The sequence below is a fragment of the Rissa tridactyla genome, chromosome 1 (genome assembly GCF_028500815.1).
Source record: "Rissa tridactyla isolate bRisTri1 chromosome 1, bRisTri1.patW.cur.20221130, whole genome shotgun sequence".
NCBI lineage: Eukaryota > Metazoa > Chordata > Aves > Charadriiformes > Laridae > Rissa > Rissa tridactyla.
The window spans coordinates 92841682-92854025 of NC_071466.1; the positions used below are offsets into that span (position 1 = coordinate 92841682).

At 37.5% G+C, this 12344-nt stretch overlaps 1 protein-coding gene across 11 annotated transcripts in view; it reads right to left on the reverse strand.

Moving 5' to 3' along the window:
• The window catches only part of DMD (dystrophin), a 1301546-nt gene that overhangs the window by 107345 nt on the left and 1181857 nt on the right, over window positions 1-12344 (reverse strand). The window lies entirely within an intron of this gene.

Genomic DNA, 12344 nt, shown 5'->3' on the forward strand with positions numbered 1-12344 from the left:
GTACGTAATCAAGCAAAAAAGATGCTCTAAAATGTACTCTGAAGTTAGGTGATGGAGAAAGCAACAGTGCCACAAAGAATTTCTAAGTTCTTTTCACATATTTCATCATTTACGCAACAAAGTACTCTGGGCTATTATAATTCATTTTATAAGTATTGGCAATACAGTGAACACAGCGTCTTTTAATGAGCGAGTAATGGTTGAGGCTGAATTAGATTACTGCTAATCAGAGTGACTGAGTACTAAGAAAAAATTTCTAAGAAGGGTGACAACTTTAAGCAGAAAGCAGAACAAAAAATTCTACTTGTTTGATGCAGGAAAAGGAGATAAAATATTTTAAGGATAAGCAACACTAAATGTGTAAGTAGGCATAAAGTACATATAGGAGACTGAAAGGATAGCTAACGGAGGCAGCAAAACCTTGTGTAAAATAGTGGAAAATGTCAACGGAGAAACACTGAGGTTTGAAAGAAAACATCTATTTTGGTCTTTTTGAGCTCAGGACTTAAAAACTGTCTAATGGGAATGCTATAAAGAAAACAGGAAAGAACTCTGTAATTAACAAGTTGCATTTAGAAGTTATCAGCACAACTAAATGAAACAAAACTCTGAAAGGAGAGTCACTGGGGTTGCTATTGGGATAAACCCAGGGACTGAAGACTAAAAGGAGTGCTAAGAAAATGTAGGATAAAGAGGGTGAAGGGCGGGAGGCAGAGTGTTGCCAGTGGGAGGACTGGCTCTGCAAAGGGAGCACTACAAGGCGAGGAGAAGATGCAGAAAAAGTGAGTGGTAAATTATTACAAGCAAAGCCTGACAGCAAGCCAAGAGAAAACAAGAAAGGACAGCAGGAAGATGGTTCATTGAAAGTGGTGGAATGACCTAGAAGAATGTGAACACTGAAAAGATTCTTCAAGTTGGACAGGAAATTATTAGCGACCTTATTAAGAGCTGTTTTAGTGAGAAAAGGGTACAGAAGCTAGAAAAGACCGGGCAGGAAAAAAACATGTACTGGAAACAGACATGAATTCCAGGAAAAAGGAGGGCAATGTTCTGGATATTGAACAGTGTCAGTGGAAAGATTTGTTTTGTTTTGTCAAGGACAGTCCTGAAGAAAAAGACTCCCATGTAAGGAAAGGATTAGCAGATAACCTTCAAAGAAAATACATCACTGGAAATCAAAAGTCTTAAACGAGTCATTTTGATATGCTCCTGATGTCTAAGGGACTGAAGAAGTTAAGCAAATAGACTTGTTCCCTAACATCCAGCTATTCGATGTTCTAAGTAAGTGTCATTCTTCCAAGTTCTTGTTTTGAAATATATTATCGGCAACTGATCAAGAAACTTGCTAGGACCTCCAAGGTAACTTGTTTCAAATAAGAATTTTCTCCTTCAAACAAAAAATGCCTTTAAATTCTATTTCCCTCACTGTGGCAAGCCCTTTGCTTTGAGTTGTTACTGCTGCACATGAGTACAGCATCAGCTTGACGAATATGTTTTCCTTTGTCACAGACAGACCACGTGGCCTGTCATTGCTTGAATATTCCTTCTCTCTTTTTTTGGCTAATTTCGAAATAGCGTTCACAAAAAAACCCCAAAGACATTGAAACTGAAGATCATTCAGGTGGGTAGTTGGTGTAAGTTTAGTTTAGGAATACTTCAAGATAAAGATATCCTCTAGAAAAAACAAAATTCAGAGCTGTCTAACGTGCTTTTCAGTCATCTCTGAAGGGACTGAATACGGCTGTCACTTAGAGCCAGCTTTTCTTTTGTGCTTCACATCAAAGGCAATTATGAAAATCATGGGGTTTCTTTTCACAAAACATACAGTAATTTTTAAATGATAAATGCAAGCTCTCTTTACCTCCTGAAACGATCATTGTGAGGTTTAGATTTTTAAAAATATCCAAACCCCTATAGGTTTGGGTTAGTGAATATCTCTGAACGATAGTTCAGATGCAGAGTTTAGTTTTATATTTTAAATGGCTTAATTTCAGGATATGTTTTTAATGAACTTGAACTAGCATTGTCTTACAAAAGCCACATTGAATATCAATATTGTGTCGTGAAAGCAAACCTTTAATATTCAATGACTACATTTTTATAGTCAAGATTCAGCAAAACACAGCAGTAAAAATAATTGAACATCACTGCTATAGCTAAAAGCTGATAAATATACAGAAAAATATTTCACATTAGAACATCTCATATACTAACGAAATTTGCTCAGTAAAACTGGCAACTGCAGTATGACTGGAGCTGGTGATAAAATGGAAGTAGAGGATGCTTTTAAACACAAAACTAAACGAAATGCAAATTAATGATATACAAAACTCTACTCAAGATGTAAGAAAATCTATCACAAATGTAGGCTTGTTTACTTCAGAACTTCTCTGCATTTAGCGGTTTAATCACATTTATCAAAGTCAGTACACGATTTATAGATTCTAGGGATTCTCAGAAAACATGGTTAAAAACCTCTCACTGAGAGGAATTTTGCTTTAAACACTTTTCAAATTGTTCCTTAACTGTTCGGGCAGAGGTAGTCCCAAGAGTAATAGAATGCATATATGTGCATATAATATATTATTTTAACCTTAGGATTCCTATCAAATTTGCATTTTTAAACCTTCAAGTGAAGTTTTAGTCAAGGGAAGAATTGCTTCTGAGTTTACTTCATATTGCTATTATCTCCGTGGTTATATCTGAAACTAAATTATGCACAGATTTCCTTAGGGACCTTTGCAGTCTTCTCTATGGCCGTAATCTGTTTACTACTGCTGCTGCTGTTGTTGCTAGTATCTAGTAGTGCTTGCAATTGCTTTAACTTTTTCTATGTTTTCTAAAAAAAGAGATGAGGTCAGCCAACAACGTTGCCATTGATGAAGTCCTAAAGCTAAATGCAATTAAGCAGAGTTAAATTGAAGATGAAATAGTAGATAAAAACCACTGATCTGGGAGGACATACGCAGCTTCTGATATTCTAATGAAGGGCCAGCTTTTCTGCGTTTCCGTATGCAGTAGAATCCGTTAGCATTTTGTCACTTTCTTTACAATGTTAAAATGCCTATCTGCTCGCTTACAGAACCTTCAGGATGGCAGATGGTGGACCGGAAAATACTGCTTGGAAATAAAACTTATTTGAGTATTTTTATTCAATTGAAATTTAATACCTTACTTTTTGTCTTCCTCATATTTGTTTGTTCCACATTTTTAGGTCACAACAGCTAAAATACTGGAACAAACCCAATACATTCGTATAACCATATACTGTTTAACTCCCATCTCCTGGAGATGTTCATGGGATATTTCCTGCTGCAAAGGTGTCTCCTAATTACGAACAAAGTGTTACACCCATGTCTCAACTAGAAATGCTTTGGGCTATGATTAAAATCTTAACATGGTGTTTCATGTTGATGATATAGTTGAGATGCTTGTATGAAGTCATCTGTTCCCAAGTCAACACAGTAGTTTTCTAGCTAGCCCTTTAAATTTTAACTGCATGCCTATAACCTTTCTCTCTAGCGATTTTTCTTAGTATACCTCATGCAGGGTGTCATAACCCTCAAGCATTAAGTTTTACAACATTTTCTCCAATAATACAGCCTTTAAGTGAAAAAATTGAGTTAACTTTGTTAAAAATGAAGCACAGAAAAATGTATCTTTGCCCTTCTATATCATCTCTGCAGTACTGAACAGAAAAAGCATCTTGAAAAGGAAAAACAGGAGGCAGGTACATATTGAAATTCAAAAGGCAATGTGGGCTACTTACTAGCTACATATCTAAAGCCCTTTTTTCTACTTAAATGTTAAAATAATAGAAAGTTTTCTAGCAGATGTGTAGATAAATACAAAATACTGGATTATCGTGGGTTTAGATATTTAGGTTTCTTTTTACAACCTTTATCTATTGCATGAAAATTCAAATGTGCATGTTAATCCTCCCACATTAATTTACAATACAATTTCATTAACATAATAGTGTGTAAGTTCACATCATAAAGTGTGAAGTATAGAAGCGAAGAATAAAACTCACACTGACAACTTCACATATATTTACGGCAACCTGCGTTCTTAGTAAATTATTGCTGTATTAAGTGAGTTTGTGCGCCCTCCAACCCTCAACCTTAGGCCTACATACAGCATTTATGCAAATTTTGGCCCTGCTGGAAAAGAGGAGGGAGGACCTAGACACGCAGAACGAGTAGGCGTTAGGTAGCAAAGCTTGACCTCTACTCACTATTCTACTCGGCAGGCTCTAGACACCATTTGGTGTCTGGGCTAGGCTGGTTATATAAAGAATGCTACTTGATAATGAGTCTCTGTTATGTTTTACCATAATCTCATTTTCTGAGCTCAATTGCCACGGAAAAAACACGAATGCTTGTCAAAACTCCATGTAAGAAAAGCAATTCATTCAGAGATGTTGTGATGCATCTTTTTTTTTAATGGTTTGTTTTTCTTACATTATCCAGCCATAGATTTCCTAATATAAGAATTTATCTGATGAATACTTCAAATTCAAAGCAAATATGTAGCGTGCAAGAAGCTGCCAAGCCTATACATCATATTTGAAATTGCAATTTATCTCATAAAGTTCAACTTTTAAATCAGAAAATGAGAAGCAAGCAAAATGAATATAGATGATTTGATCATTCCTAACCTATTGGTTAGAATCTTTACTTAAGTCTAAATGCAACGTTAGTGACATTTTTACAGTTCTCAGTTAATTCATTTTATGTTTCCTTTAGAATCTATAAGCATAATATATACCCCTAAGCATAATACATACACAAATTAGTTCTCAGGACTGAAGGTCTAAAGATAAGGATATCACAAAACCGACATGCAACACAAAACTGATGGCAGGTATTATTGGACGGGAAAAAAAAATATTGAAAGGGATTCAATAAGGAGAAAAACAGGCCACATAATCCATACTCATGATTCACTAAGTAAAGACTAAACAAATCTCTCAGGACAAGAAATATGCCAAGACAGGTGGAGAATATTCTGCAAACTAGGAACTTATTGCAGTCTGTAGGAGAGCTGGCATCTTAGAAGGTCAGGGAAAGACCAAATGCAAGAGAGATTCCTCAGCTTCAGTGAGTTCATTTTGGAAAATAAATCAACCCAGGAAAAAAAATCTGACCTTGCCCTGACAGGCCACTTAGAGAAACAGAAGCAGCCCAGGAGACATGTCTGATTGTTGCATTCACAGTCTTCTCTTGATTGTTGCGTTGCCCTGGATGCCAATACTAGACTAGAGCATTACACAGTCTACCAAAGTCTGTGCATCCATAGCAAATACAGCTGGTGATGTAAATCATATGGGTCCATATCCACTACTTTTTTCATTGGTATTGAAACATATCTTAAAATGCATAAATGTTAATTATAGTTCTACCTTATATTAGACTGATAAGATCATGAAGAAGACAAGAAAGGCACAGTAGGAGAAGGGGGATAAATTTAAAACTGACTCTCTTATTATATGGATGAAAGTTTTCCCATGTGGAATGAGGAAATAGTTGGTCTGCTTATTTGTGGAGCTAGCTGCATCAGAAAAGACACTGAACCAAGGGCAATGCAGACAACAGATATGGCAAGCACTGTTTTGGAGGAGCTGTCAGTCTTTGGAGGAAACAAAGGAATTATGAGACTTCTTGGTATAATAACAATATGTAAAAAATCTGAGATATTGTTCCCCATTTCCTTGAAGATTTCATTGGACAGTTGTCAGAAGCTGTCTTCTCTTTGTCATCTAAATTAAGTATGTAATTGATCTTTAAAAAAAGAAAAGTCTGACAGGCAAATCTTTCTATTTTTTCCCGTAATATGTCTAATCTTTTCAAGTTCAAAGCATTCCAGTGGAAATCAAACATAATTCCTATTTTTGAATCCTGCTCATTAAGCACACAATGTTTAAAACATGGGCCTGAAGTATATGGCAATAAATTTTAGCTATCAGGAGCAGCTTTAAAATCTATTTTTTTATAGACGATCTGGCATATACTCTATAAAATAGGACCATATTGTATATATGTCATGCAACTTTGTAAAAATTATATTGGCTGTGTTAATTTTTTATTCTTGATGATGTGTAACACAGTCAAGCTACATTTAACAACTGAAGTAAAATGGAGCGAATAGAAATGAAGTAAAAAGTAAAATTCAGGCAAAAATCACATTCAGCTTACAATAAATATGACAATTTCAGCTATAATAAAAGTAAAATATTTAAGGTTACGTAATTATATTCTATCACTCTATAAAGATATGAACTCCTTGTACAGTATCAAAAGTTTACTTTTCACATTACTGCCTATAAAAATATTTCATTTATTACTCTCCTAGCCCCAGAGCTGGAAAACAATGAGTAGCTCGATTTAATGGATTTAAAACGTTGATGCGTTCCTTTTAATTAGGAAAATAGGAAAGCTAGATTCCATCTAAATTTCTTTTGCCCAGCTCATTACTAAACTGTGCAAACAACAATTACCCACAGATTTTAAGATTTAACCTGCATGAATGTTATCCCTGCACTATTTAACCTTTCTGTAATGCTTAGCACTATACGCCCTTTGTGAAAATTTATACTGAATGAGTTTGATGTCAAAGCTTAAGAAATTTACTAAATATGAGTACTGCCATATCAAAAGGACCAAGTTCTGTAAGTGCTGCCTAAGTGCCCGAGGAAGCTGCTCTCTGCCCTCCACACAGGCACTGCGGTACACGCCGTTATGGTGGGAAAGCACATGGTTTCCGTCAGTTACGGGCCCTACCGGGAGGCTACAGTCCTGCCCCCGGTCTCTGCACCAGCTAGGATATGGTAAAATTGCTGCGGAGTATTTACAATTCATTTCAAAACAAATTAAATCCCCTTCAGTTGCTTTGCATGTGAGGGCAGTAACTCCCTGCTGACAGACGGTAACAAAGAGCAGACCCACGGTATCTTCCCGGAGTGCTCCTGCTCAGTCAGCGGGAACACATCTGGTTCTAACCCTTGCTTTCATTTTAGAAGTAGTTAAAGGCTCAAGATTTCTCATTTATTTACACTCCAAGTTTAAATTTTTGTGACAAGTTTTAGAACCAAGGCTTCACAGCCCTATAAATGATAAAGAAAAACTCTGCACTTGGACAAACCTCTAAGAAATATGATATATTCAATTTAGGTTTTTATGCTAGACAGCATGATAATTTACATCACGTAAAGGCAGACTGAAAAGTATTATTCTTTTTCTTTCCTTCACGATAGTTTCAATTTCGGTAGGGAGAGTTGAGAACTGAAAGACAGGAAAAGATCGTAATAGCTGTGCTTTTAAGAAGCCAAAATAATACCTTCTTGGTACTTGGTAGATAGGTTAACTGTCAGCCATACACACGGCTTTCATAGCTTGGTCACAGCATCACTCACTACATATACATAATCATACATTATTTATTTATGGTTCTCCATGTCTCTCTCTGTTCCATCTGACAGATAATTCCTACTTGCTTTTACATCTCGTACTTATCTACATTCTGCAGAAGAAACAATTAACCCAAGTGATTTTACCAGAACAGCAACTCTTTGCTTTATTTTATCTTAGTAGAATTTAATTCAGATAGATTCATTTATCCTGTCTCTAAGTTGAGCAAAAGTAAAAGAATCATGACTTTAATCTGTTTGCTTTTACAATGAAAACTCGGGGCTCTTGGCTTCTCCCTGTGTTGAAATTCTGCATGGCTAAACAACAATTAAAAGGGAGATTAAAAATTAAGACAACAAAGAAGTATGTTTATATAAACTGGCCCACTAGACCTCCACTGTGAAGTACGGAATAACTGCAGAATCTAAAACTAACAAAAATGTATGTCACAAGCTGATACATTTAACGTAAGTCAAATACTCTCATAGGAAACTACAATGTGGAAGAGTAACAAAGTGGAGACGCGTAGTCCTCGGAGTTAGCTCACTGCATAGCTAATTTATATGGATAGGCTCATATGGATCTTCTCAAGGAGTCAAATCTATGCCCCTGAGAATCCAGCTTTGTCCTCAGCAGGACAAAGTTCAGTGAACTGCTATAATCTCTATAAGAAAATAAGCTTGGCTGGGAAATAACTTGGAAGGCTTCCTTTGTGGGAAGTACTGAGATGAAAGACTACTGTATTTTTGCAGAAGCACTTTTAATCCTTCAAAAGAATGGGCACAGCAAGAGGGTAAGAAGACAGACACAATTAACTGGCAAGTCACTTATACAGAGGAAGAATAATGTCAAAGATTAGTACAAATATAGAAGTCACAACTATTAAATTTCAACGCATCATGATGGCAGGACTACTGAACTATTTTTTTTTTAGAGTATGTTGCCGACTTCAATCCAACTCCTCCTCCTTACTCGAGGCACCAGGGATCTCCCAGCACGGTGTACTGGACACGTTTACTGAGCACAGGATAAGCCCTACACAAGAGAGATGCACACATGATTCAGAGTGTAGCTGCTTAATGACCCCTCATGCCCCGGGGAGGACAGACCCTGTAGAGGAATTGGGTTGTGTAGCATGGCCGAATGCTGCTTCTGGTGTTGCAGAATCCAAAGCAGACATTTGATTTGGCTATCTATCACTGCTTTGGAGCAGCTCCTCTATCTGTTTGATTGGAAGATAAGAATGAGCGTGTATATGCATGCACACGAGATCCCTTTCATCACGGGGTGAGCTCTGCTAAGATGTGATCTAACCTGAATTACGATGTTAAAATCTGCGGCCTCCCTAGCTTCGTTATCTGTCTTTTTTAGAATTTGAGACTTTTTTTATCTTTTGATATGTATTGAGTAGTCTTTGTGCTGCGCATTTTTTCCATTTGCTTTTCAGATTTCTGATGTACAGTAATTGCCTGTTTTGTCTCCTAAAAACTTAAATTTAGAAATTTTAATGAATACCTAAAACATTACTAAAGAGTACAGACATGTCTGTGCCTGTTTCTGCCTTCCCATTTTCTGGGTTGTGCTGCAGTAAGAGTAGGATTAAGGCCTTCAAAGAAGAGAACTGATTAAACTGAAAACTTTTTTTTTTTTTTATATATTCCCCTTCTTTTTTGCTCTAATAAAACCTTTAAATCCTGTACTAGACACAAGGAATACATCGAGGGAGAGAAAAAGATCAAAAAGAAAGGTCAGATAAAATGTGTTTTCAAGCAATTTTACGTGTTTTAATTCAGAGGCAAAAGGGAGAGGTTTTTTTCCCCTCAGTAGCACCTTGTGTGCTGGGCAAGTGCTCAGTACCCAGGCAGCAACATCCGCTTGCTGCTTGGGAAGCCAAGATACTTCTGCTGTCCTGGAACACAGAAATTTGATTTCTCAGTTTGCTGGGGAAGGGAGAGGTGAGGCTGAACGGTTGGCCCAGCTTGTCATCTCCGTAAGGAGGGAAGCACGCAAAAAAGTGGAAGGAAATCCACCAGAATGCAGCAGCTGGTGCAAGGCCATTAGACTGCAATTTTTATGAGGCTGACAGTAGGCAAAGAAACTACAAAATGGCAGAGATTGGGAACAGCTGAAACAGGTTGTACACTGTTGTATTTTATTTTCTGTGGCAATGACGCCTATGCCAATACAATTTGAAAAAAAAAAATACTGGCATGAATAATCTCAAAAAGAAATTATTGAAGCGATTGGTGTAGAGGCAACTAGTTGCTGCAGATTAATCAACTGTATAAAAATGAAATTTTAACCAGGAAAATCACAAGGCTTGAAGATACCTAGCAGTAAGTAAACATCGCTGCTGAAGATTTAGCACTGAGTACCACCTGATTTATGGATTTATCAAACGCTGTGTCATTGCAAATGTGCAAATGATGAGATAAAACAGTTAAGCATCAAGGGAAAACCAGATAAAATGAAAACCAACAAAACGTGTAGCAAATTTGGTTAACAAAGGAGGTTATCACCAATATTCTACATCAATGACAGAAAGAAAATTATGTAAACATGAAGAGAACGTTATCTATAGCTGCTTAGTCTTCATGGAACCTCTTTTAGACAATTAACAATTGATAGGAAAGTAATGGTTCAAAGAATACAGAAAGAATGTTCTAAGTTTAAAAATCAAAATGGTACAGAAAACAGGCAATTTGGTCGTGTGTAAATCTGAAATATGAGCGATGAGAATGAATGAAAAGAAAAATGACTGAGGACAGCTGGAGAAGGGAATAGATGTAACAGCTCACTAAGACTCATTAAAACTTGATCACATTGTTTTACGTCTCAAGGACAGCAAGTTTTTTTTATAAAATATGTGACTGAATTTAAACTTTAATTAAACTAGTACCGATACAGCTCTTTAAGGCTATTAAGATATTTTCCAAAATGGACAAAATAAAACAAATATATTCCTTTGGATTTGTAAAGGGCCTAGAACAGAAGAAGAAATGGAAAGCTGACACCAAATTCTAGCAAGAGCACCACCAACCATTTTCGCACTAAGAGGCAACAGTTGGATGCTGGATCCACATCAGCATCCATGGCTGCTGGATGTGAGTAGCATACACAGCCTAAAATGAATCTCATGCCTACATTAAGAATTGCTAAGGCATCTCTCCCCATAAAGGCAAGTCATTCCACAGAAAAGACAAAAGGAGGATCTTTTAGAATCATAGAACCATAGGGTTGGAAGGGACCTCTGGAGATCATCTAGTCCAACCCCCCTGCCAGAGCAGGGTCACCTAGAGCAGGTTACACAGGAACGCGTCCAGGCGGGTTTTGAATGTCTCCAGAGACAGAGACTCCACCACCTCTCTGGGCAGCCTGGTCCAGTGCTCTGCCACCCTCAGGGTAAAGAAGTTCCTCCTCATGTTTAGATGGAACTTCCTATGCTCAAGTTTGTGCCCATTACCTCTTGTCCTGTCCCCGGGCACCACTGAAAAGATCCTGGCCCCATCCTCCTGACACCCACCCTTTAAGTATTTATAAGTGTTGAAAAGATCCTCCCTCAGCTGTCTTTTTTCCAGACTGAAGAGACCCAATTTCCTCAGCCTTTCTTCATGAGAGAGGTGTTCCAGTCCCCTAATCATCTTGGTAGCCCTTTGCTGCACCCTCTCCAGCAGTTCCCTGTCCCTCTTGAACCGGGGAGCCCAGAGCTGGACACAGTACTCCAGATGTGTCCTCACCAAGGCAGAGTAGAGGGGGAGGATGACCTCCCTCGACCTGCTGGCCACACTCTTCTTGATGCACCACACTCTTCTTGATACTTCCTTCACAGTAGTGCCATAAACTGGCTCTGAAGCACCAGAGCCTCAACTTGGTTTCCAGCATTTGTTTCCCATGGATTTCCCTCTCCCCTCCTCCTTGATAGAGATTTCCAGCTTCCTTGTGACTGTTCCATTATTCATAGCCAAATACTAACAGCAGAAAAATTACAAATTTAATGCAACAGTAAACCAACTCAAATGGTGTACAACTGTCCCACTGTATTGCACTACAGACTTAGTTTTCTTCACGTGTAACTCAGATGCTTGTTCTGAAGCTGCTGTAGCACTTCATATTGTTGTGAAAAGTTGCAACTGAAGTGCCACTGCAAGTGCCACTGGCAGCCAGATGGCTTTGGTGACACAGCTGAGTTTCCAAAGTTTACTGGGAATATAATATAAGATGGAACCATGTGAATATACCTATGAAAAGACACCCATGTTTCAGCTACTTGCACTACAATCTTTATCACAGACATTGCATCACCTGTTTCCTACGGAAGGTATGTATAAATAGTTCAAGGCACGTATTACAGATAATAAAGAACTAAAGAGAGAAGGAAAAAACGTATTAAAACTTCTTTCTTATTTGCTGCGTAGTGATTCTGTTTAGGGCACCAAATGAGAAGCAGATGTTTCCGAATTGTGGATTTCTTAAATTTTCCTCTCATTTTTTATACATACACGTATCTTAAAGAGAACTAGCTCAATTTAGGAAATAAACTCTAAAGGAATAGTCCATAGGGACTAATTTGTCCCTTGCTATTCCTCCACAACAAACTTTACCGAGTACTCTCCCTAAAGGAATTTGTTGTATTACGTATGTGCATTGCTAGGTTAAAAAAAATAGTATATCACATTCACAACTGCAATTTGGAATGTTTTTTTGGTTTTTCAAAACCTGCCATACATACTCTTCAGTGAGCAATGGCACAAATTCAAATATCCAGATACCCCACAGCTTTACTTAGTTTGCTGTTGATTTACAGTAGCATAAAACTAAACAACATACAAATCAGTGCATCCTACTGCGTTGTTAAATAACTAGCATACTTCTGTGAAATTTATTGCACACTTCACTCCTTTTTGTTCTTCCCATTTAGACACCATAGGAGCTGTT